The sequence below is a fragment of the Ischnura elegans genome, chromosome 2 (assembly GCF_921293095.1).
Source record: "Ischnura elegans chromosome 2, ioIscEleg1.1, whole genome shotgun sequence".
Taxonomy (NCBI): domain Eukaryota; kingdom Metazoa; phylum Arthropoda; class Insecta; order Odonata; family Coenagrionidae; genus Ischnura; species Ischnura elegans.
This window is the reverse complement of record NC_060247.1, coordinates 63857250-63884725: the sequence shown is the minus strand read 5'-3', so window position 1 is coordinate 63884725 and position 27476 is coordinate 63857250. Positions and strand designations below refer to the sequence as shown.

Here is a 27476-nt window from a genome sequence, read left to right as displayed (position 1 = left end):
GAGACCATAATTACCAAATACATCATCTATTCATTAGATGCTGTGAAGACATCTAAGAGTTGTTGTAATATGGACCTCCATGTCCATTGTTAGACATCGCTGCAACGTTATTTGGCGGGTCTTTTTGATATTTGACAGATATCCATTAACATTAATAGGATTCACATGGTTAGGTGATTCAAACGGAGTTCTCAAATGGCCGTAAAATTTGACACCACTCGTCAGAGGAATACGCAAAAAATACCTCACCAGAATGCCCTCGTGTGGCAGTTTATGGGAATCACTTCTTCAAATTACACCTTCGCAAGGCTGTCGGACCTCGCTAAGGTGACCTTGGGTTGTAACCTGACACCCTTCTTAGAGCTGGATGGTCTCTCCTAAGGATGCCAGGTTATTACACACACTTCATTAACATGGGTTTTGCCATGGTAATATGGGTATTGCTCGGATGTCATATGTTAACGTTGACAATGTTTTCTGGATGTTGTTGGGATATTAATTGCAGCTTGGGAAGCATAAAGAAAAGGTAACGTTAAGTATATTTGACATTACTGCCTTCCAACTTTCGCTTCCGACCAGTGGCGGATACAGAAAAAACTCAAGGGGGGGCGCAACATATCTTGAGTTGTCTTTACTTTTATCGTAATAAAAGATGATCAAATCAGAGGCAAAGTATATGAAAATTTTATCTAAAGTGATTATAAACATGTAAAAGACAATGCCATCTTATGATACAAATAGTTACAATTGTGGTTTTGCAATGTTCGGCAATACAAGCGGACCCGCAAGGGGGGGGGCGCGCGCCCCCTACGCCCCCCATCTGTATCCGCCACTGCTTCCGACATCTATGAGTTAAATGCGGATAAGGTAGGCATAGACGCAAGTTAATAAAAGGTGACAGACGCGAAGAAAGAGCAATGAAGACGTTAAAAGATTAGACAATCGAGTGGACGGATGAATCAATAGCAGATAGATTGATGACTGATCAAAATGGAGAGAGATGGATCGTAGCGTGCAATCGTGTCCGCCAACACAAAGTAGAATCAAATACCAACGTTAATTGAGACAAGGTGTACGTATCTTGTAGCTAATATGATGAATAATGAACGAACAAAATTTTTACTGCACATTTATTTTGCGCATAGCAATAAGAAACAAATAAAAACAGCCTTTCCTTGGCCTCTACAAAAAATGATAGCTATAATTTGATGATCCTATCGAAATTGCATGGCGTCATCCTGATTTAAATAGTTCAACCCTTGGGAATTGATTGATATTTGAACCTCGCTTAAACGATACTGTAACGAACCAAGTGTAACGTAAAGCAATGTAGATTCCTCATACAATTCGGGCGGACTTCCTTCATGGTCAGGTTGGCCGAGTGGTCTAAGGCGCCAGACTTAAGTTCTGGTTCCCATATGGGAGCGTGGGTTCGAACCCCACACCTGACAAATGCAATTTTGCATATTTTAAATTAAATATTTGCCATTTTCCACAATTATTTCATTCAGTATGGAAAAATTCCATTCCATCACACTTGGATCTCCTGATTTTATTTACCTATATGTATTTTCACCTAGCCAAAAATTGCCTATCCTTTGGAAAAAAAAGCACTGCCACGGTCTGTTTTCTACCTTAGCAGTTTTGACAAATCGCACAGCTATCCTCACTTTTATTACTAAGTTCATGGATTAAATCTTTCTGCGCTGGATCCCATATGCCTGTCACATATTCGAGGTGCGGCCAGACGAGAGCGAAGTAACACCTCCCATGCACTTTTTCATCCGAGAACCACCCCAAAACGCGCTTTACCACCTCATCCGACTGACAACCCGAGAGAAGATCATACGTGACGATCTGAAGAGAAAGGAGAGGGAAAGAAGGTGGGTGGGATGGAAGGTCAAGAGCACGGAAGAGTTGGGCAGACAAGACGTCTTTTTCATCTCGAACTCAACTTTTCTCCTCGTGAGATGCTGAGTGCTCCGAGTGTGTTTACTCCCTCCTCCCGCCTTCCCACGGACTCCTCCGCAGGGAAGACACCTCCTCCTCGGAACAGAACGGAGGCGGTTCGCACGTCTAACAAATCGGCCCACGCTCCACTCGTATATATGTGCGTACACTTAACGTACGTACGTACAACACCGGCTCCCTGCGGTAGGTCTGTGGATATCTAGAATTCTAGAATCGCCAGGCATGCATATGTTACGCATATGGATATCTTATGGAGGAATTGAATAATACGAAAGCAGCAGGCTATGAAATGATTACCCTTTGCCAAGTCTATGAATATTTACTAACCTACACAAAGAAATTGAAAACTAAGTTTAAATTTCCGCAATGGAGTAAAGTTGTACAGTGTTTGAAGCATTGATTTATTGGTTTATTGAGGGATTTATTAATGGATTTATTGGGGGATCGGTTTATCTGATAGTTTTTAGCAATTATTTTGAAAGGCATTACTGCTGGAAGTGTGCCCATTAATAGTGAAATATCTCTTCTGCCCCCTCCAAATATAGGGGAAAGTATTTCGGAAAAATGAAAGTCATCCAATATTGTGCATAGGGAAAGAAGGAAAATGATGTAAATATGGCGTTAATACAATGCAATGCGTTATTGCTGATTTTTTTAATGCATTAAGTTTTTAATTTTTTAATAAAATTTTAATGGCGGGGAGCTAAAATGTATAAACAGGCTGCAACACCAAATAGTCATAGTATAAGAAAATTAGTGTAACATGAACTAAGAGGATAAAAGGCATCATTTCGCAATTTTTTCGGCAATAATGACAGGTCATCAGCCATGAGATAGTTTTGCCACTCTCTTCAATTATCCTTATTTTTTTCATTCTAACTTTTCCATTCTTTTATACCCTGCATCACTTGATCAAATATCAGTCACGAGGTCTTCGCTGGTCTTCTAATCCAACTGACATGCTAAAATCGTCATTAATCTGTGTTTTTTTATTTGGCTATGTCCTTCGATTGTCATCGTCACAAAAGGGTTTACTGAACAGTTAAAGACTCAGGTGGTCTAAAGACACGAGGGCCAGCAGTCAACAGATCATATGACGTAAGTTTAACCGCCAAGCTGCTCATGAAACATTTGTGATATTCGGACTAAGTATTTCCCATCCGTTGAGTATCCATAATTAGGTGATCGAAGGCGATTATTTAGAAAGGAAAACAAAAGCCGCACTCGTCGAGTACACGGTGAGCTGCCCACGGTTACCTTGCACTTGGGCGTGAGAATACGCAGCCGTGGACACCGATCGCCCTGGGGCAGCACTCGTCACGATTGCGCAATCTCAGCATTATATGGCGATCGCGGCACCCACTCGCGAACTCGATCGGCTTTTGTCGTCTCTAGTGCGGTCCACCGCCCACGAACAAAAGAGGATCGGCAGGCGCAACCTTTTTAGTAAATAAATACTAGAATGCTAGAGGTGGCTGCGCACTTGAGCAGTGATTAAATGGGGAGGCCTAAATTGAAATCCCAAACTCAATAGGAAAATAAAAAATGGAAATTGTGTATTTTATTGTACTAAATGCATTTAATTATAATCCTAATACAAATGCTCCATTGTGAATATTAAATTCAATTGAAATAAAAGTTGGAATAGAAAAACAAAACAGAAACACAACGACCTTATACACACGACCATGATAAAAACGAACCCTCTCTTCGAAGTCAGATAATTCAATCTATCAAATTATGATCTCCAATTATGCTTCTTCAATCTCGGTCGCTTGCGTAGGTAAAAATCGCCCTTGTTCATACATAAACTCAGAGGACTTAGCTCCATAACGGCCATGAGTGAATATATGTCTACAAAATGCTAGTGTTGTGCGATCGGAGGCGAGAGATAATTCCAATTAAATTGATAAGGACGCATATTCTATCGGGGGTAAAAAAGGAAACGTAAGAGGACGGCTCATTTGCATTCCATTGCTCATTAGGCGACTCCAAAGATAATCTGCAATAGTGTACCTAAGTTTAAATAATTCTGGGTTTGAGGGGCATAATTATTGACTAAAATGCTTTTCATTGCGATCTCAGCAATTAACATGGAGCTTAAAGAAAACAAACATATGAAATATGTAGAGTGTAATAAAACTAAATCTGTGCATATTTAAAAGAGGGTATCATCATGCAAAGCCTTCTACCCACAGAGCCACTTAAGAGGTAAAATTTAGAGACTTCTTTATTTTAGAGGATTTAGGTCTCGAATAGCAAACTAGATTTACTGCTTAGCGTGTAAGTTGATACGACTTTATACCGACCGCTCCTAGCCACCAAGTAGTATCCCAAAAGAAATTCTAGCAAGGCGTATCTAGAATTCCTATCCCACAAAATCGTAAGTGTGAAATCTGAGCCATATATCTGAAATTTTGTCCTAAAGTCGTACGTAAGAATACCAGCCCACAAAGCCGAATCTATGCCATTAATGCAAATTTCGTTTCGCGAACTCTATTCATTCATTTTCTTTAATATTCGTATTTCATGAGAATGTTGCTTTTTAATAAATAATAGATATTTTAAATTAATGAAAACTGACATCTCATTAAGAAAATTAAATTATTGGTCGAGATACGGCTGTCTGGATTGATTTTTCGAGACAGTTCTGTGGGCTAGTATTCTGTCATACGGTGTTATAGACGAAATTTCAGATACGATTAAATGACTCAAAGTTTACACATACGATTTTTTGGAGTATAAATTCTTGACACGTCTGAATGGAATTCTTTTTAGATACCACTTTGCCGCCAGGAGCAGTCGATATGTGCAACGCCGAAATATTCCCTCAGTTTTAATAATGACCGTAGCTTCCTTTTTATTATCAACTGAAATTTAGGTGACATACAGGGATCCAAAGCCGTAGCGTACCCTGGTTGGTAAATTCAAGGGATTCAACCTCCGTTGTCAAACATCGTCAGGTTGGCCGAGTGGTCTAAGGCGCCAGACTTAAGTTCTGGTTCCCAGATGGGAGCGTGGGTTCGAATCCCACACCTGACATAAGGTTTTGCTGCAACAAAATTTTTTCCGTCAATGCATAATATTTCTAATAATCCACAGTTATTTGCCATCCTTTAGACCAGTTTCAGCACATAAAGATAGCAAATATTAATAACATAGTGGATATATCATAAAGACTAATAAAAATTAGTGTGGGAATAGAGATGGTGAAATGGACGGATAGGAAGATGAATGAGAAACGCTATATATGGTGGGAGAGGAGAGAAATATTTTAGATGATATATTGAAAAGACATAGGGCTTGGATTAAGCAAGCACTGAGCGGGGAGGAGATTTTTAAAAAATGCTTGGGGGTTGGGATAGGAGGATGGAAACAGAACTTATATTCAGAATCAAAGGAAATAGACCATGCTGTGATTTGATGAAGCAAGTCCAAGATGGGAGTGGAGAAGGCTAGAGTGATTTTAAAGTTCTCCACGATAACTGACTCTAACCGATAGAATACTTTAATAACTATACCCACCGGTAAAAAGGGTATCGTAGGTTCAGAATCGAGGCCATGATTGGACTATACAGGAAACCGGTATATGCAGACTGCATGGGTCAGCAGAAAAAATCTACAAAAAGATAAAATATCAATAAAAATTTACAAAAGAGGAAAAAAGACATAGGAAAACATAAAATATCATAGACCAGGACATTTGTGATGTGGAAGATTTTTTAATTCGATAGCCAGGGAAAAACAAAAAAGGGTGTTGAGCCGCATGTTTCCAATCTTCACCATTTTCTACATCACCGTTGTCAACATAATTTGATTTTTACTTTTAATCTAATTATTGCAGTAAAATTTAAAGAAAAGGAGGGAAACAAAAGAAGAAAATTGAAAGAAAAGTCTCATGAGGAAGACCCAGAGATTTATATGAGGGACAGAATGATAAAGGCACAAAGAAAGAGAGCGCCAGAGAACTGAAGGAACTAGCTTTGGAAAGGGAAAAAAGGAGGGCTGCATACACCAATCGTAAGATTAGAGAGGATATCTCATAGAAATATTTAAGAAGCAATAAAAATATATAATTATTTATCATATATTTTATTATGAATGCATTCACCAACTAACATTGCGTGAATGAATGAAAGTAAAGCATCAGGTGCACACAAATCACTAAACAGAAAAGTAAGAGTCACAAACGGTGCGAGGTACCATTTAATGAAAATTTAAGTTCCTCAGGTCCAGTCACCGACTCTGACTACCGTCGAGATAGTAATGATCCCATGCGGACCACAGCGAGATGCGACACGAGCGGAACTCGATCCAGCGTGAGCAACGCCCTCCGAGATGGCCGAGTGTGTGTACTTGCGTAGTGCGACGCCCGCGCACTCTTGCAGTGGCAGCGAGATAGGCGCCGCTGCCGCGTCATTACGTGATCGCAGATCTATTTGCGTTGGGGGCACTTGCGGATGAAGGTCAGGGCCAGGGCGACTCCTCTCTCCTTGAACGGCAAATTGCGAACACTGTTCACGCCCCAAAACATTTTAAATCAGTGATTTCCCATTTATTAAATAAGGAAACTAAGTATACAACTGCCCCGGTTAACCTAAATGATAGCTCTGAGATTGAGGGATTGAAAGGTAATTTATAAAATGGTCGCTGACCATCAAAAAGGGCTTATTTCAGAGAAACTAATACGCGCAACGAAATAAATAACATCAATAAACTGTCGGTGAAATTGTTTAAAGCCTTATGTAAGCTTGAACAGTAGGCAGAACAATTTAATCGCCTGAAGACAATCGTCGCAGAAAAAATGGATAGCATGAACGTAAAAGAAAGCCTTGGATAAAATATATGGAGCAGATAACGAGGGATGTAAAAGAGAAGAAATACATAGGTGAGAAAAGATTGGCTGATCGTAGAACTGAGTGGAAAATTGCGTCAAACCAATCTTAGGATAGGTGACGATTGGTGATAGTAAAATTGTTTTCACTATTTCTTATAAAAAGATACTTGAATTTTAATTCGATCAAACACTCCCTTAGTAAAATTTTGGTCAACAACTTCCTCTAGCTCTAAGAAGGGAAGATTGTCATGGAAAAGAAACTGATTTATAAACTGAAAGTGCTAGTCGTGTACCTAGATGGCAGCTCTCAAAGGAGTGGACGGAGAATTGATATCATGACCTCTGATCTCCAAAGAATCTTTATTTACAAAAACTATGAGGCATTACAAAATGGATACATCTATTAACTGTTTTATAAATAATATTTATGATCGTATTACTAAAAGAATCTCGAAATTTTCTTCAACTGAAGTTCCACTTTGAAAGACCTAGATCGACAAATCACATTAGCTCCAGAAAAGGAAGTATAAAATTCCCCTTTTCATTTTATAAATGTTTGTAACCATCTAAAGATCTTTACTTATATCTGGAGTATTTTTTTCTTGGTTTCTCGACTTTTCGAGATTTTTTTCCCAAAAAATACTCGGCAATTCCAAATGCATCAACTTTTCCTGACTAGTAGCTGTTATTAATAATAATTTTCACTTGTATACCACCAGAGGGCAAATGACCCCGCAAACGATTATAGTTTTGGAATAAACAAATTGAAAATATTTTACTCGACAGTAAATGCTACGAATTTCTGGATACGTAGCCTTATTGCCAAGAATTAATTGGCCGATCATCCGAACTCTTCGTTATTATACGTAGCATTAAAAACATAACTGGTTGAACACGTTTAAATTGCTGACGCCCTCATATCGTCGTAAAACCCTTCATAAAAATTAAGTTTATAGCAGAAATTTACGACAAAGCCAGTAATACTTTGATCATCATACAGAACAGCATTATCCGAGTTCTTGAAAATAAAACTCTAGTAGGAGTGGGGCAAGAAAAATAGTAAATTCGGCGAAATAAAGTCAAAAGCGGACTCGGTGCATCCCTTACTATATCATCGAAATAATTAAAATCAAGCAGAAACATTTGTAGCCGTTACCGAGCAATGATGAGCACTTTTCTTAGTTTACGTGTGAATCTCTCCCTCTCTCTCTTTTAATTTCCTTTTCCTCTTCCACAACTGGTGAACTAACAAACCACGACAAGCGTAATTGAGGTGACTTGCATCGTAATAGCAGATTAGCTGAAGGGCAAAGCAAATACTCTGCGAGAACTGCACCTTTTGTAGAACCGCAGCCTCGGAGTTACTGTTTCATTAGACCAGAGCATTCAATGTTCTAGAGTGCTTTTAGACGTTAAGCAAGTCATTGCAGCGTCACATACCTCCCAGCACGGACTGAATAACAAACAATTATGCTAAAGCTATGCCCTGTTGGCACTATCAAAAGAAACACATTAGAAGTGTGTGCATGAACCAAACCCATAGATGTAGTTATACTATAGCAAAAAATCTCAAGAGAAACAATAAATGTTCGAAACACCTCTATGACTGTTACAGTGCCAAAATACAAAAAAGGTTGAAATAACCGAAAATTTATTTCCAACCAGCTACTTTTTATTGACATATTTTTATGGTAGGAATATCTATCAAATTTTATATCAACATTTGGAACATAAAAAGCGGATGTATTAATTTTTACAATTGCATGAATGAAAATTATTGACTAGATTAACCTTAGCTCCAATGATAAACCATACTGAACAATATGATATACCAGAGTAGTAATTATAGTAAACTCTATAATAACTATTCTGGCATGAATTCTCTATGACCAAATGATTTCTAATGGCTCGTGTTTTATAAACTGCTAAAATGCACAGTATGAAGTGATCTCTTTTTTTTTACTTCAAATGATTGATTTTACTGTCAATTTATTTTAGAAAGTATTCCAGAATGTCGCAGTTTGATTACACTAACTCTCATTCATTAATCACATGACGAAATATAAAAATATCTTCACCCAAGATAAATCTAGGTTAATTTATTTTTCCTCAGCTACCAGTACTTAAACGAGGTGTAATAACTGAATCACTTTATAACAAAATAAGGACACAAAATGACTTAGCTAAGGAAAAATCAGAAAAATATGAGATATATAAGCTGCTACAAAATTAGCCCAAGTGATTGAGTCTAACTACCAGATACAAATTCAAAACAAAATGAGTCGATAAGTAAAGCTAACATGATCTCAGAAATCATATTTCTTCCTGCGCTCAAGTGCAGTAAGGCATTCATTAATACCATATCAGTATTATGCGTCAATCAGCTGATTTGCATTACAAATTAAGGGTTTTGGTAGGGAAATAACTCCATAGGCTACGAAAGATAGAATGGAAAATAACCATAATCATTTGTCAACGACTGAATACATTGATTAAGATTACAGCGCCAATGAAAATAGATATTCTGCAAAGTGACCAAAATTTAGTATTAACTATTCCTATTGAGTGGAACCCGATGTGTCAACCAACTATGATAAGAAATATCGCTCAGAGTGACAAGAAGGGGACATGAAGGTAAAGTTTGATTCGGGGTGATGTTGATAAACGATCAAACCGTTTATTAGTATTTCGTTACATTCGAGATTCACCACCGGCACCAGTCAAAAACATAGTTTAAGGTAACCTGGATTTGAAATCTGGCTGATGTAATATACATGCTTACTTAAAATTGGCATTAAAAACCAAGCCTCAGACAATTTTTTTATAATTTCGCTGCACCATAAAAGCGAATTTGATTTCTTTTCATAAGGATTAAAACCTATGTCGAGAAAGTAAAAAATTTACTTCTTAGATATTCCTTACGTCAAAACCAGGGGATATTTCTTAAATCAAAAGTTTATAGACGACAACCTCTAGGAAAAAAATGTTGATGCAGGTGTGATTTACGGTTGGGCCAAAGAATGTTTCATAAGAATAACTCATCTGATAAGCGACCTCAGACATTTGATGCGACCATAAGATTACCCAAATTCTCCAGACTTCTGTTTTCTGCGCACCAAGAAACGTGACTCGAATGATCTCCATTTGGCACCCCTTGGTTAACACAACCGAAAAAATTTCACTCTAACATCAACCGCATTCTGGGAATTAAATTATCCTCCCTACGAGATAAATGGTTTTTCAATTTATATTGAACAAAAGGATATTCTCATCTGAATCCAGTCCATGAATCGTTATGCACTGGATGTTTAACAAGTTTTCAACATTGCCTCTAAAATATTCCAGGAACTATAATGATGTCAAATTCATCATTTTCGATTTCTGGGTTTTTCGTTTTATATCCTCTAAAAATTAAGTCATGTAAATCATATTTTATTTCGAAGCTTTACCTCAGGAATTGACGCAGTATAATACATAAATTCATTCAAAGCTAGTGAAAATTTTCCACAAATACTTAATTTGCACTCAATGACCGGTGAAAATATTTTTTATACAATCTTTAGGTGGAATTGTGTGGAAAACATCAAAATTTATTGAATTCGGTTGTGATACGAACGTTCTTGAGGAAAATTTCTAGTGAATTTTGTTCCACTTATAGTAAAGAATTCCACCAGATTAAGCCTGTAACCCCTCTCTAAATAGAGTAAAATAGAAAAAGACTAAACTTCCTGGCAGACCGATGGACTGCTCTATTCAAGAAGTATCCAGACTGCAGCCAAACAGTGACAATGATGAAAACATCCGAAAACGTTTAAATCCAAATTCCAATGAAACATGGTAAATTAAATATTTTTTGAACCGTCCAGCTCGCTTGCTAACCTCCCAAGGGCCAGCCTAGCCCTCTCGAGTGAACAATAGGGTGGTTTCCTATTATTTCTTTATTGCCTAAATCGAAAGATTATTATTCCTGAAGTACGTATTTCACGCTTTTAGATTTTTAAATGACGATATCTATTTTTCGCGATTAAATGAAAAGTGAAAATTTTCAAGCAAGCGAAAACGCGACGGCTAACAAGTATGAATGCCGGGAAAAACTCCGTGTGACGTCGTTCTGGCTCCCGCTGTCGCATAGTGAGGTGACCTTGGGGTGAGGCTTTGAGCGCTGATACAGGGTGTGTCCTGAAAGTAGTAGGACTGAGTCGAGAACAAAAAATGTATTTCTCATATAGGTACATCGCTACAAAAATCTTCAAAGTAGCCCCCTTGGGCATCGACACAACGCTGCCAGCGAGTTTTCCACGCAGCATACGCTTCCTGGAAGGCTGACTCCGGGATGTCCTTTACAGCGCGCGTCATGGCCTTTTGGAGAGCTTCCACCGACCCGTGGTGACGCCCTTTCAGATGGGTCTTGAGCTTGGGAAAGAGAAAGAAGTCCGGGGGGGCAATATCCGGGCTTTAGGGTGGGTTTCCACGCCGTGTTTCGCCAGTTAGTCAACGACAATGAACGCGGTGTGGGCCGGCGCATTGTCATGATGAAGGATCCACGAAGCGGCGATGGCTGGTCGGACGCGGAAGATGCGTTTTCGCAGTCTTTCCAGTACTTGCACGTAAAAAGCTGCATTAACGGTTTGCCCTGGTGGCACAAACTCACTGTGGATGACACCTTTCGAATCGAAGAAGCACATGAGCATGGATTTTTGCTTCGATTTGGACATGCGAGCTTTTTTGGGTTTCGGCGATGTCGCTGTGTGCCATTCTGCACTTTGCCGCTTCGTTTCTGGGTCGTATTCAAACGTTGAGCGGTTGTTCTGCTCACGGCACTATCCCCGTAAGCTGCCTTGATGAGTTCATGGGTCTCCTTGCCGCTTTTCTCGAGTTTAACGCAGAATTTCACTGCGTAACGCTGCTCCACTAAACGTTCCATGACGCACCGTGACGAGGTCACTTGACAGAGGTCTGGAAGAAATACAATTCACACTCCGCAAGAGCTCAGAGCCGACTGCCGCGTGTTCGCAGCGCTTTTTTAGAGTCCCTTCCACCACCTACAACCCAGAAAACTCCCGTCCGACCGTCCGCGTGTGTGGGAAAAAATCAGTCCTACTACTTTCAGGACACACCCTGTATGTCGCAGGATGCTAGCAGGTAGTCGAGTACCCTGCTAGCTGGTAGCACTTGGCTTAAATAAGTATTATTAATACATTATCAAACGAAGGAAACTTTCGGACCATTATCAGTTTTAACAGGTGATTATTAAGATATGTTTCCCTGAGCTCAGTGCCTCATGCATGCATTGGTAATCTCAGACGATTTAAAACTCCTATCTACTCGTATAGAAACTAGGTCCCTGTGACGTCACGTGGAGTGGCATCGCATGGGCGCCAATCTGGCCTTTTTCAAATGAGGATAAAATTGACCCTTGCCATTCGTCTAAACCGGTATTTCTAGAACCAAATAATTTGTATATTATGAATACACTAATGGTGGGTAACGAATCGCAATCAATACCTTTCGTTTTTTTTATGAAGGAAACTACCCTATTGAATGGTCTTTTTTACTCTGCATCCTCGGATGGGATTGGAGCTGAAGAAGGAAGATGCTTCGCCGTGATAAGGACGACGACCGTGTTAGGATAGGTTTGGCAGCATTTTGGGTGGAATAATCTCGCGCCGTCATTCATGTACCAATACCCAAGTACTAATAGCAAACAAAGTAAACTATTCCTGTATTCAGGGAAGACCACCGAATGGCAAAAATATATCAATATTACTCTATCACTCCAAAGGCAATCGAAAAACTGGCATCAGTGATATTCATATATTCAACTGTAATTGGCATTAGGACATTGCCGTATTCGGGCTTTTAAACTTAAGCTAGTTAATAGCTCAACTTAAAAAAGAATCACGATTTTGTTTTCCCGCCATTGCTTCAATTCAAACCCAAGCCCTCAGAACCTCAAACCCCAAACATCTGATGAGCTCGCAAGATTACCCGAATTCACCAGGCTTCCGTTTTCTCCGCACCAAAAACGTGACTCGAATGATCTCGATATTGTACCGAGCCCCCCTTGGCGATCAAAAAATATCACCCTTCCCCCGAGTGTCACAGTTTCTGGACGCCCAAATGATCCCAGAGAAGAGGCGACAACCTCAAAGGGAGGTATGCGTTCCCTTCACCCTTGTTTAAGATTTCGCCGCACGTGGACCCCATGAAACAAAACCAGGAGTCTCTCACGCGGTGAGTAGATACGCGTGCATCATTTCCTTTTTTTTACCCGCACGGCGGGTGGATGAATTCTTTTCATGGACTTGAATTCCAGCGCAATCGCAAATTCTGGCATGGCAGTTCGTGTAGAAAGCTCTATTAAATTGTTACTTTTCCCGCGTTCCCCTTTTCTTTCTAGTCTTTCATCTTCTTTTCGTCGCCATCGCAGTCAACCTGACTCCCTAAGAGTTTAAGACGACTCATCACTCCCCCTCGATCGGTCTGAATTCCTGGTGTCTCGCCAGCTAAAATTTCAAAAATTAACATCATAGTGGAGAAAATAGTGGAATAAAATATCACACCTGATAAAGAATAATGTCGGCCGGAGTCACTTCCTTGAACCCCGAAAATTTCAGGATGGCAGCGTTTTAGGAAGGGCGTAGTCCCACTATGTAGAATGCTTCGCTACTTAACGTAGGTTCCCGGGATCTAACCAAAATGAAACCCTCGGATACCCCCAAATATACACTCAAAGTAAGGATGGCCTGGGGATAGAGACTGGCTCCCTACCGAGAATGTGAGTTTTCAACCCGTAGCCCATACCTCGATAATATTAATGAAACTCCATTATTGGGGCGAGATTGATGATGTGATGTCCTTACTCCATAAAACACCTCGTCATTAAACCATTACTTAGTATTTACCGCGATTTTCAGAGCCAATTGAAATAATACATGAAAATTTTTGATTACATTTTCAGGTAAAAACCATTAATAGCATAAATAACATTCCTACACAGAAAATTACGACCATACCAACAACCGACAATATAATGGTATAGCATAAATTATTAATGTAATGCCTAAAAATATGCGCCTTTAGTTCATCTGAATTCGTTACATTAGAGTAGGGGCAAGAAGAGTGTGTGCGACCCCAATAGGTAGAGGAATTACCGGAATGAAGAAAAAAAAAAAGCGAGTCGGAAAGCAGCTCGAGTTAATAGCAAACTCATTATAAGAATATTCAAAAGAGAAAATATTTGATACAACGTTGGATAGCAAAATTTTTAGCAACTTCTGATTCCATCCGAATTCATATGGTAATGGCGACAAATGGATTTACAAAACATTATCAGTGATATAATTTACAGTAAAATCGGCGTCTCATAGCACTGTGGAAACGTGAGAAGTAGGGAGTTCGATTAACTGACGTAAATTCCCACGTGTAAGCACAAGGATCGTTCTCCGAACTCATTAGACCTCTGTTAGCATTGAAAAAAGTGGTGGACATTCAGTCCCGTATGACATTGATACTGGATTTCTTGTTCCTTCGAGTTACCTTACGAAAAGGAAAATCGTGTCTTAAGATTGGTAAACACGCATAGTACACGCTCACCTCTTTTGAAGCCGACGCATCTGCCTTGTTTCTCAATACAAACCGCTCGATCCGCTCGCTTCTTTTTTTAAAAGAGATCCGACCTTGAAAAAAAAAACACTCACGCCTTGACATTTTCTTTTCTACGTTTACTCTTCGTTTCCATAGCAAATACTCCTACCTTATTGGGCATATATAAACATTTATTCCCTCGATTTTCCTTATCTACTTTGGTCAAACTACTTACGATTTATTCTCGAAAAAAGAGGTCCTTTTCACGTTTTTCTCTGAGTGAATTCTACGAAGCGCAGTGGCTAATAGACCTTGCGACGGGACAGTAGGTTCAGAAATGCGGTTAACTAAAGTGATTGCCAGAGGAAAAATTAACTTCCTTGAATAAAATCGATTGAACAACACATAGCCAAATATAAGTGTATTTACTTGAAGAAATAGGCGCTCACTTATTATTGACTGTATTCTATTACTTTAACATTTCGGGAGTGAAATGTAACAAAAAGATCCATGCAGAAATTGCAATTCATTTCCATTGAAAAACCCAGATCAGTTTAAGATTAGACAAACTCCTATTTAGCGAAAAAATAGGAATTTATATTTAAGACATTTTTTAGTATTACCTAATTAGTAATTTTCTCCTTTACAAGAATGTGCAATGACTATGATAAGAAAAGGTTGATGAATAGGTACGGAGTCATAATTGGTGCAAAATCACGAAGGAAATGCTGACAATGAGCCAAGGGCTGTCCAACGGTGAAGTATGTATTTATCATTCACAAAATACGTTTGTACCAAAAAATTGTTTTTAATCCATGAATTCAACATATTTCTTTCAATATAATTAATTGATGATTTCATTTGATTCCCTACACTAGTAAGCCTTCGATTTCGAATTAGTTACATACGAAAATGAATAAAAAAATTCATGGTTTCATTTTTAAAAGAAACTTATTCAAAACCTCCGGGAAAGTGGACGATTCACTGGTCACCAAACACCTCGACTAAGGGGTAAGGGCTCACAAAATGATAAAATCAATCAATAATGTGACAGGGTTTTCTCTTTCATTAAATAAATATTCTTCTTTCTTTAACACGCTTTCCTTACATCAATAGAATCAACCAACTCTTTATATAACTAATCAACAACAACTTCTAAATAGTAACCGTACTTATGTTTACAAATGCTTGCGTTGCCAATATCAACACAAATTACCCTAAAATGCATTATTTTCCCTTGTGGACGTACCCTTACGACCCCGACTGCAGAGCACAGCCATCAAATTGCTTTTTCTTCCCATTCCCCTCACCACATCTCCCACTCTTTCTCATCCCACCTCTTCTCATTATCCTCCCGGCCCACTCTCGCGACTCGAGTATATCGCCCACAGTCAACTCCCGAATCGGGAAAACTGGCGGGTGGAGGCGAACTTCCCACACTGCCCGCCAAAAGGCTCCTCACTCATCTTACCTGCATATAATCGATACCCCTACTTACTGAACAATTAATCCAATTTGCAATACATTTCAATGATTAATGTCATTCATGCTGCAGAGGCTTTGTACATATTAACCGATTCAAATGCCTTTAAAACATTTCGGTTAAATAGAAAATCTACATCGCGGCAGGCCCATTGAATTGCTCGATGTATTCCTATGCATCTTGGTCGATATTAGGTAAATATTATGTTTACAATAATTTTTTCCAAGATTATCCTTAATTTTAATAGCTTGAATTAACTTTGACCTTCGGTGCGAATTAAAAATAAAATAATAACATTTTAAGCCATTAATTAGTGGAATGCACGCGTATTGGTAGGAACTAAATGATATTGACTAGTAGAATACGTACTAATTAGTAGGGAAGTAATAAAAATGGGGTAGTACTATAGGTATTATCGTCACACTAAGCTATCAGATGTTTTAAGATGACATTAAATACATTTTCAAACAAGATAATCCGTCAAGTCACAAAACTTGACGAATTATAGGAAGACCGACCCACAATCATGATGAAATATAGAAATTCGTCACCTATAATCAACTGTCCTTGCAATTTGACGCTAATAACAAAGTAGGCCCTCACATTCAAGTATTCAGCGGTAAAGGCCATTGGCATATTTGGAGCGAGTCCCATCTGAAGTGATAAAACATTTATCTTTCTGTTTCTACAATTTCACACTTCCCCTGTGGAGTTCTTATTTCCATCTGGTCTGCCCGACATCCTTTTCGCGTCCTCCACGCATCCGCCTCTTAGCTCTCAATTGTTGCGCAAAGAGAAAGACGTTGAAAAATGACAATAAAGCTATAGGGAGAGAGTCAAGGTCCGATCCCGCGCTAAAATATCCCACGCCAAATGCGATCCCGATGGGACCCATTCCTTCTCCGAGTTCTAAATTTCCGGGGATGCTGCCGATCGAATGGCTGGCATTAGAACTGGAGCAAAAATCTATTTCAGGGTAACGAGGTAGGATCCAATTCTGCTTGAATGTTCGCATTTATTCTTGACATCCTGGTGTGTTCCCACATCCAATCGACAACAACGAAAGCCAAAGGTATCAGGTCTGCTCTACGTCCGCTGATTAAATTAACCTCCCCCATGCATCTTATAACGAACCTACTACTCTACAACGCCCTCATCAAATCGAAATTATCATATGCCTACTCCGTCTGGCTGCACGCAGCGGCAAGACATCTCAAGCGTCTTCAATGTACAGAAAACGTCATTATTATAAGAATCCTCGGTGCCCCATGGTTCATTAGCAATAAAAATATCAGAAAAGCCCTTAAGATTACCCCATTATTCACCACTCTGAAATTTTAACTGATAGGTTTTTCAAAATCTTTCCACTCCTCAAAGAGTAATTAATTGCTCACTTCCTTTTGGGATTACACCCCATCACCCTCAAACAAACACAAAGTACCCAAAACCGCCCTTGGCCCTTCCCACATTCCCACTATCGTATTTATACCGTATCGTAGCGAAGTTTAAAACGTATGCCACCATCACGAAACTTTCAGGGCTAAAGAGTAGACTAGGAGTCTGCCTACCATATTGAAATACTCGCTTTCGCTCGGTAGGGGGATCTGCCCCACTAGGTCTTCATGGGAAATACCTGCGGCCTTTTCTGGTTACTCCACCTGTTTTTACAATTTTCGTTCAACCCTATAACGCATACCGTATATATTCCTCCGTTTTTTTGAGACATTAATTCATGGAATATTGAATTTGCACGATTTGACCAAAATTGGAAGTGCTCTGATCGGTTTGAAAATTGATTTATAGACATATCACGTGGTCTAGATTCGAAAAATTACATTTTTGAAAATTTGAATTTTTGACCCCCAAATATCTCCAAGAAGTGGAGGAATAGATACAGTTGGTAACGCTGCAATAGAGATAAAACTTAGTGTTTAGGTAAGTTTCCTACCAAGAGGAAGGAAAACACAGGTAAACTCAAGTTATGCAAAGCTACCGCTGGAATAACTACCTTGAGCTATCACGCGTTCAATTCCCATCACTATATTCGCTCAAGACCAGGGATGAGCAAACATTTCCTGCCTTCGTACCGCACATCAAATTAGATAAGGCACTAGGGACACAATATCATTATTTCCATGACAAATTTCTGTGCACAGATAATAACTGTACTAATTTGAGTAGTGCACACTCCCCATAAGCTTTCAATTAACCATAGGCGTTAAGTTACTTGACCACCAATCTTCCAATAAGTCGTATGAAGTATTTTCAACGGCCACGGGAGGTCAAAATTGTTTTAAACTTCTCAGTCGTAGTTGTAGTTGGACTTTCGGTATTTCACGCTGATAAATGATCAACCAACTCTGAATGAATGAGTGGAGATATTGAATTAACATAAACCTTATTCCAAGCAGCCATCAACTCCAAGAACATTACTGTTGCCGTGAGTTTCCCATCTCTTTTTATGGTGGCTGATTCGAAACCTAATACGTATTTACAATCGATGAGATTGGCCCTTGACGGCGGCGAGTCAGAAAGCGACGACTCATAACAGCACTTTCTCGACCACCAAACCCCTTGCGGAAAAGTAACACTATGCATATTTTATCGATCTGATGCATCAGTAGTAGCAAAACCCTGAGAGATAGAGAAGTGGATGATAAATTCCTCAGGTCTCAACGAGACGCTCACGCACGTCCAGCTCGTAATTTATAGGTTAAAATGTTTTCAACGAAACGACTTAGTCTTCAGTCGCTTTCCTAAAATTGTCTGCTCACGCATGAGGAATACGAGGTCCTATGATTAACGTCCAGGGCACATCCAGCGCGGATGTTGAGGTTCCGACCGGCTTTACACAGTCTAGATACAAGCAGATGATTAATTTAACATCAGAGATTTCAGAATAACAGAAAATTTCACCGAGCTCGGTAAGCCTACTTTCCGCAAATCTTACCGTGAAGAGTAAGTCTCTCAGCAACGAAGTATATCTTATCACAAGGATTTACAGCGGAAGCAAGGGCAAAGTACCAACATGTATGTAAATCATACGCACGGAGTGACGCTGGGTAGAAATATTTACTGCACTCTAGCGGAAAATCTCTTTGAATCATATTTCAGGCACTCTTTCGTTCTCTCAGTCGCAAAGGCTAAAAATATTAACAAACGGTCGTTTGCGAGTCCCACTTCAGAATTACATTGGAAATAACTCCACGATACATACATTTTGTTTAAAAAAGGCAGGAGAATTTAGCCATTTGAATACTCGCTCATTTTTTCTGCTTGATTTAAATGGGTGAGTTTTCATACCAGGATTAAATAACGTTTGTTTCATACGTGCTGTCCTGAAAAATATACCAGTGAAAGAGACCTTATGTTAGTTACATTTTTCTCATTCACTTCAGTCCTGTATTGAGCCTATAATGAAGCAAATATTTCCATTTTATTTTATTTCCGTTAATAATTTTGAAATAGTTGAAATATGGACTGCAGAAAGAAAAATTGTGTTTTCTATGAGTGCACGACGCGATGTGATGGTGAGGTGACCATAGGAGAGAGGAAAGGAGAGAAAAATTAACGATGAGCGAATGAAAATAGAAAGCTGTTCGATGAGATGAAAGAGGATGAAGAAGTTATGATTCGATTACTTGCCGTGGAACAAGGGACTAATGAAATGATAATGGGAAGGATGCCCTGCAACCGAAGAAGAGGGAGAAAGTGAATAAGTGATTTGGATATAGGAGCGGTAGCGGTAGCATACCACATACAAAACAATCGATGGAAATAGAAGCTGAAGCGTACTAAAGCCAAGTTAATGCGTTTCTGTTTCAAAGTGAGGCAACCTCAAACAGATAATGCCAATAATTATAGTAAAACCTTATTTTAATCAGGACATCTACGCAAGTGAAAGAAATGTACATTTAAAAAACACGATACGGGAACAGCGACGCATAAATTTGAGAATTTTCTCGTGGCTCAATCATGCGACGAGAATGGACCAAAAAATGAGCAAGTACGAAGTAATTACGGAATATATTCAGCCCGTTTTTACAATATTTATCTCAAGAATAATGGACGCATAGCAACTAAAGGACAAGCAGTCGTGGACAAACACAATGTAGCAGGACAAACTTGCCGTGTCGCCTCGTGAGATCCTTGAACATCAAAAGAAAATGTCATTGGACGTCTTAGGAATGCGGGATATATTTTGTAGGTAAGTGTCCATCGGACAAATAAGACCATCGCCCCCAAGGTGAACATCATGCACCAGTAGGGTTCCCACGAGGAGATTTATCACGGCCCCTCGTCAGATATTAATGCCCTTATTTCTTATTCCTCCTCTTGCCCTCGACGGCGCTGAAACATTCTTCGTCATTCCACATTATCATTTCTCTCGACGTCTCGGAAATACAGCACCGAGTCCAGCGCAGCTTCCCGGGGAAGACGCGGAACGGAAAGGTGATTGAATGCATTCAGTGATAAACTTCCATCCAGAATGTACCAAATGTTTATTAAATTATACATAGACTTGTATATCATTTCAAAGGTTTAACTCGTATGCTTGAGGTAATTGCAAATTATCCTTTTGGGGAGTCAAAATCGATGTGAAGTTAGATTATATAATTTTAAATAGGGTGCGGTATCTTTTTCTTTATTTTCCAGATTTCAATCGGGACAGACTCCTCCTTTGGGTTATATATGCTCTTTTTTTAACAGAGATGTTTACATTGACTGCGATTGTCAGCAGATACCTATGATTGCAAACGTGGAAATCAATAAAATGTATAAGAGTTGAGGGATCGAAAGAGTATACAAAATTTGCTGCAAGGAAAGTTTTCAGACACGGATCTCAAAAACGTTCATACGTCACCGCTCAAATATGAAGAGAAATCATAACATATTGCTACATTTGAACGATAATAAACTCATAAAATCTAAAAACGGAAAAATATGCTTCTGAAAAAAAAATCACACACTTAATCGTAAACCCAAATGACCCGAAATTCCTCTAAGAACCCCAACTGTAAGAGTTGAATCCAATAGGTCGGTTTCCTTTTTTTTATTACCTAAATCGAAAGATTATCACTCCTGGAGTACGTATTTACGCTTTTAGCTTTTTAAATCTATTTTTCGCGATTTAATGAGAAGTGAAAATTTTCAAGCGCGCGAAAACGCGACGGCTAAGAAAATATGCTGGGAAAAGCCCGTGTGATGTCATCCTGGTTCCAGCTGCCGCCGTGAGAGGCCACCTTAGTGCGAGGCTATGATCGTCATACGATGAAGGCTGCTAGCAGGTAGCGCTTGGCTTAAATAAGGATTATTAATACCCTATCAAACGAAGAAAACTTTCCGACCTTAGCCAGTTTTAATTGGTGATTATTAAGACATGTTTCCCTGAGCTCTGTGCCTCTTGCATGCATTGATAACCTCAGACGATGTAAAACTCCTATCTACTCGCGAAGCAACTGGGTCCCTGTGACGTCACTTGGAGTAGCATGTGGGCGCCAATCTGGCCTTTTTCAAATGAGGTTAAAATTGACCCTTGCCATTCGTCTAAACTAGGACTACTAAAACCAAGTAATTTGCATATTATGAATACACTAATGTTGGGTAACGAATCTCAATCAATGCCTTTTGTTTTATTTGATGAAGGCAACTACCCAATTTTATCATATACATTTCTGGAGATGCATTAGAGTTATCAATATTTTCTCAAAATTGCAGCATTTAAGGATAGTATAATATTATTCACAGTGTCCGGCGATATCTCATGGAAATGTTTTATATCCATGAGAATAAACTTAAACGGTAACCTTCCACACAATTTTGTTTACTAAAGTACCACTTAATACTACTAAACACTTACACTAAGGTTCTTTAGTAAATAAAATTGTGTGGAAGATTACCATTTTAGTTTATTCTCATACTATTTATTTTATTTTATTCTCCAACCACCGGATACAGCTCTTATTGGCCATTTTACACCGAGGTGTTCAATAAATTTAACAAGTAAACGTACACAAACAACCATGCCCTGGGCCGGGGAAACCTACCCAGGCGGGACTCGAACCCTTTGGCTTCTTTGGCAGGCGAGAACGTTACCCCGCCACCACCGAGGCCGGCTTGTATAATATTGTTTACGAACTTTATACACTTGAATTCCCGTATGTCACCGTAATTTTGTAATTTGTAAACATAATGAAAACCATGTACACAATGCAAACTGTTACGCTAATTTTACGCTCATTTAATGCAACTTGTCCTTGGGGGCGGTCCCATCGGCTCGGTTGGACGCGTGAATGATATGTAGTTAATGTACCCGACCCGCCGCTGTGGTGTGGGATGGATAGGTAGGCTGAGGAGAAGGAAAGACTGCCCCGCGGGGGGCGGGAAGTCAGTCGGTTGGTGGGCGGCGACGGGCGAAGGCGTCGCCGGGGACAAGGTGGAGGACAAGCGGCGACCACAGAGAAAGATTACGAGTGGGACGCTCTCGTGTCTTTTTTTGACGCCACTGCAATACTAAAATTATTCTTAAATAAATTCCTCGAGCTTTCTCAACGTATTCCACCACTGATGGCTATTTGGGCTATCCATAGGGTAAATCCGGATATTTTAGCCAACGATATTAAGCAGCATTGGAACAATTTACCGTATAAATTCCAGTGTATCCTTCTTGGAATTATAATGACTATTACTTTCGGGGAAGCAATCCTTGTCATCAGAAAATAAAAACCTGGATTTTAGATAAATTACAGAGAAAATAAAATCCGTATGACACAATTTACTACATGGGCGTTAAATGGATTTAAAGAAAATAATATTTTCCTAAATTATAGGCAATACTACAAATCTGGCGATATGATTGAATAATAGCCACGCATTTTATGCACATAAGTATGACTTTACATCGTATTATCACCACCGAATAATAAAACAATAACAACAACTAAATACACTAAAATGTGAAGTATTACGATTATTGCCACGTGACAAAGATATCGATGGTTAACGATTAAGAAGACAATACAGATATTTCCAGATGATTACAGCAAAGACATGCCATTTTCTCTGGTTGAAACATCCAAGATATTAGTAATTTTCCGAGTATTGGCCACACACATTGATCATGGATGACAAAGAGATACTGTTACTATTCCCCGGTACAATTTACAATAAACTCAACAAAAACTATTTTACCAGACGAAATAGACTGAGTTTGCAACCCACATACTAACGGTGATCATTAAGTTATGAATCGATTGAATATGGCTCGCTCAACTTATACATTACTGTAAGTTATACAGGACAAAACAATTAAGAGAGTCTTATTGCTGTAATTATGTACTTTTCCAGCCCGCTCTGAGCGGGTAAATGTATAAAATTTGGTCCCGTGATCTTAATGAACGCGCATTTAGAGCACCTCTACATACTAATTTAATGAAGATAATTTCCTCGGATAAACTAAGAGATTTTGTTTGGGTTGGTAGAGGCGAGAGGATATGGTTACAGGGGTGGACAGCGCTGAGCAAACTCCAGATATAATTTAACTCCTCCGCCAACTCTAATTCGAGGTTTCAAAGGAGAAATATGCCCACAGGATATTTATTATAGCGCGCCACAATGAATAAACATGTGCTAATGTTTTTCTGGGTACAAATCTTACATGCGCATTAAATGTACATGCTACATATCATTTGTTTGATGAGCACCATAAAGCCGACGTTGGCTTAATTAATTACTTGGGTTGTTTGTTTCAAAGACGAAAATAATTCTTAAAAAGGGTATTCATAAATGAAATTTGTATAATAGGAGTGAAATTGAATAAGAAGGTGATGTTTATGTTATTGATACAGTCCACAAAATAATTGCTTCCTACACTGGGTGTGTATAAAGAGCTCATTATAGATTGTGACAACAAAAGTATTACTTCACATCCGAATCTTTTACTAGATATGTTTTACTATTATGTTAGGTGCTTTATTTCCCTATATCACAATCACTACATTTGATTTATATTCAAAAGAATGAAAAGTAATGACAAAAGTTAAAAGCATCAATTCAAAGTAAGATAAATAAAATACTTAACAAGTACACTAATTTTTAGTGAATCAGAAGCGATCGATGAGATTTGCGATTTAAATAAATTCACCAGACTTCCACCCCACAAATAAGATTTTTCAACAAGTGAGAGAAAATGCTGCATGATTAAGTTGGCTACTTCCAGAAATCAAGAGCTCTACGATATCATAAAAATGTCTTCAGTTGACCAATGCCCTAACATGAAATTTGATGGTAGTTACATAAATTACAGATAGGTTTGTTCAAGTCATTTATCATCTACAGGTGACGATCATGAGACTGGTTTCCATTGATTGAAGTAAGTGATATTCATAAATTACACCCGATTTCCGCCATTAAAAATTAATCTCAAAAGCAGCACGTAATACGCATCCATTCATTTATGGTCAACAGCACTATTAAAATATCTCTTTTATAACTCTATCGGCGATCAGCTAATTGGAACGCTCAAATAATGCATATTTTTTTCACAGAAATTACCACAGTGTGTTTTTAGATATCCTTTTAATCATCGATACGGGTGGGTCTGGTCTTTATTTATCACGATATCTATATCGTTTCATAAATACCAGAAAGGGGGGACATGTAAACATTGAACAGAATGAGCTTAAGAGCTACATGTCCCATGAGATTTCTACATTGATTGCGCAAATATTTATCCGTTCAATGCTTGCGAGAGAATGGGAAAATTTAAAAAATCGAATTCAATGGGGTAAAAATTGGAATTAAACTGTTTCAAAAGAAGCGATAAATAGAATGAGATAGCTGTTATTGCTGATAAGAAGAACAAGATCTAAACTGATTATGATTACAGATAAATATGCCCAGGAAATCTACCCACATTTAAACACATTTCTCGGATAAAATTTCTTTAAAAAAATCATTTAACATAAATAATTTTCCCAGTTGATGATAGCTAGAGTGATATTTGGACAATTTCACGCCAGCAAGATCAATGCGTTAATCATAAAAAATAATAGGTTTAAGACTTTCCAAATATTTCAGAGATTGCATGCGAACATCCGCCACATTTTACGCCATTCAAATATGAAAAAAACCCTCGATTGATAGTTTGAGGAGGATGAAATATTTGTTGATCCATACATATAAATAATTAATTTAATTTATTTGATAATTATACGTATTTATTTTTAGTGTTGCACCTTTTATGCATTAAATTCAATCAAAATTTAAATAAAAGAAAAGTAATGAATATATATAAAATAATGCTTACTATATTGAATATTTGAATTTAAATCATATTTCACGATACTATGAAAGAATTCTTATTTTTCTCAGAAGAATCTATGTACCTTAAAATTGTGATTAATTGCATTTCCATAAATATTCATTTCCTTTTTATTCACAGCACCCTGAGGTACCAGACGCCGACCCAGATTATCCCTCAACGAGTTATCGAAGTCGCAGGGCCATTAGGTAAGTTAATATGATAACAATTATTCTGTAATTATTTAGATGATAGAGAGTTGGTCGAATTATACATGGAAATGAGTAAAAAGGCCCTCGGAATCATATTTCAGCTATATATCACATAAGCATTCATTTCTCCGTATGTGGTATGACAGATGGCTTAAAAATTATTAGGTTGGAGGAAAGATATTTTCCTTAAAACGGGAAAGGAACGTTAAAACGCGGTAAAAAGTTCAATGCGGTAGAAGTGAGTAATCAAATCCGAACAAGTTTTAAGTACCTATAGATCGTTGCTATACTAATATAACCTTAAGTGATCATTTGTGGCCAAAGGTTTAACAGTAAAATTTAAAAATTATAATTGATTCTGGTGCTATGAATTTGAGAGGATAGCCGTACGATGTCTCCACAATCATTGCTGTTCGAAGTGTAAAGATCTGCTCAATCATCTAAGGCATAAAAGATATATAGTTACACATTTGGTGAACTCAGAAGCGGCCTAAGAGTGGAAGACATGCTCAAACAGCAGCTCCGTAGCGCGATACTTTCCATCAAGGGTTCGTAGGCGTGTGTAGGCTGTCGGAAACAACTTTTCGCGCCATTTCCATAAGGCCGGTCTCCATTCCTCCAGCTCCCTCTTATTCCAGGATATCCACGTATTTTCGGGAGCCACATGGACTCTAAGCCTCGGAGAAATAACTCGTGTATTTGATTGCTCAGCGCGTCTGATAAGAAGTAAAGGAAAATTCCAGGGCGCACTGAATGACTGAGATTCCAAACCACCAGAACCAACCTACATACATGGCGTACCCGCCCTGCGACGAATATCCTCCAGGAAATTACACGTTACCGTCCTTTACAAGATTACATAATTTCCACGATTTTAATCACGAATTTTTAGCGCCTAAAAATATTTACTTAAATTAATCGTAACAGGCGAGATTCCAAAGGAATAATATTGGGTAAATAAATTTATTTCGAGGCTTCCGAAATAAATGCGCTATATATTGGAATTAAATGCATAAATACTTTTGATGCCCGCGAAAAAATCACTAATTGCTAATTTCTTTCCATACACATACTTAGATTACCATCTATAAACTGGACTGACTAACCCCATTCCTTTGAGAAAACGCATTGGGTACACATTAAAACCATTTATAGTAAGTTGACATTAAAATCGCAGATTCAAGTGCTGCGATCGTGATTTAAAAAATGATTTTTCAAAAAGACTTAAATGATGAGCTCATATTCCCCTAACTATCAATTTGAGAAGAAAATACAAACCATCCAATTGAGCTCCATCTTACTGCTCATATATTAGTTTTGGTGTCACTGGTGGCGTGCAAATGAAAGCTATACTAGATGATTGGAGAAGAAAGGCAAATATTTTTCTGGAAAATGGAATCAATAAAAATTTAATTTCTCCAGCTTCATTGATTGAGATGGTAGACACATAACAGGATATCACAATATAATACTACACAACAAAACCAATAAAATACCATTCCACAAGATAAAAAGAGTACACATATATAGAATCGGGGGATATAAAATTTAGGCAGATAATGCATTAGAAGAAATATCCCGGACATTATTAATTACCTAGAATGGGGTACAAAACAACGGAGCAACGAAGTGAACGAAAATTCAGTGACAGTGTGTAGAGGTGAGGCCAACTGTATGTCAGCCACTCACACAATTGAAAAACTTTTGCTCTCTGTCATAAATTGAACTTTAAAGCACAATTCTCTGAAAAATTCTATTGGTTGTTTTTTACATTAAATTTAATTCGTTTTTTAAAGAAATTACTGATCAATGAGATTATTTTCACACATCTACAGCTTATTTTGATTTCCAGTAAATATGACACTCCTAGCTTCGATTAATTTCACTAAATCCACAGGGTTATTATGATGGTACAGAATAGACCAGACTTTGGCACGGGCGTGTGAATCTTTTCACATTAGATAAGAGGTCAGTCCCTTTCCACCCAACCACCTTACGCGATGAGATTTGTACATGGTGAAATTGTTTTTTTCATAGTTTTCTGGTCAATAGTGATTCGAAGGCTTCGATCGGATTTAAACCAGA

The 27476-nt window shown here is 38.4% G+C and overlaps 2 non-coding genes across 2 annotated transcripts; both read left to right on the top strand.

Annotated features, from left to right (window-relative positions):
- The first annotated feature begins 1367 nt into the window (after positions 1 to 1367).
- On the top strand, positions 1368 to 1451 carry Trnal-uaa. The gene has a single exon. It is a non-coding gene; the product is annotated as a tRNA-Leu (tRNA).
- A 3478-nt stretch (positions 1452 to 4929) lies between these two features.
- On the top strand, positions 4930 to 5013 carry Trnal-uaa. The gene has a single exon. It is a non-coding gene; the product is annotated as a tRNA-Leu (tRNA).
- Positions 5014 to 27476: the final 22463 nt, after the last annotated feature.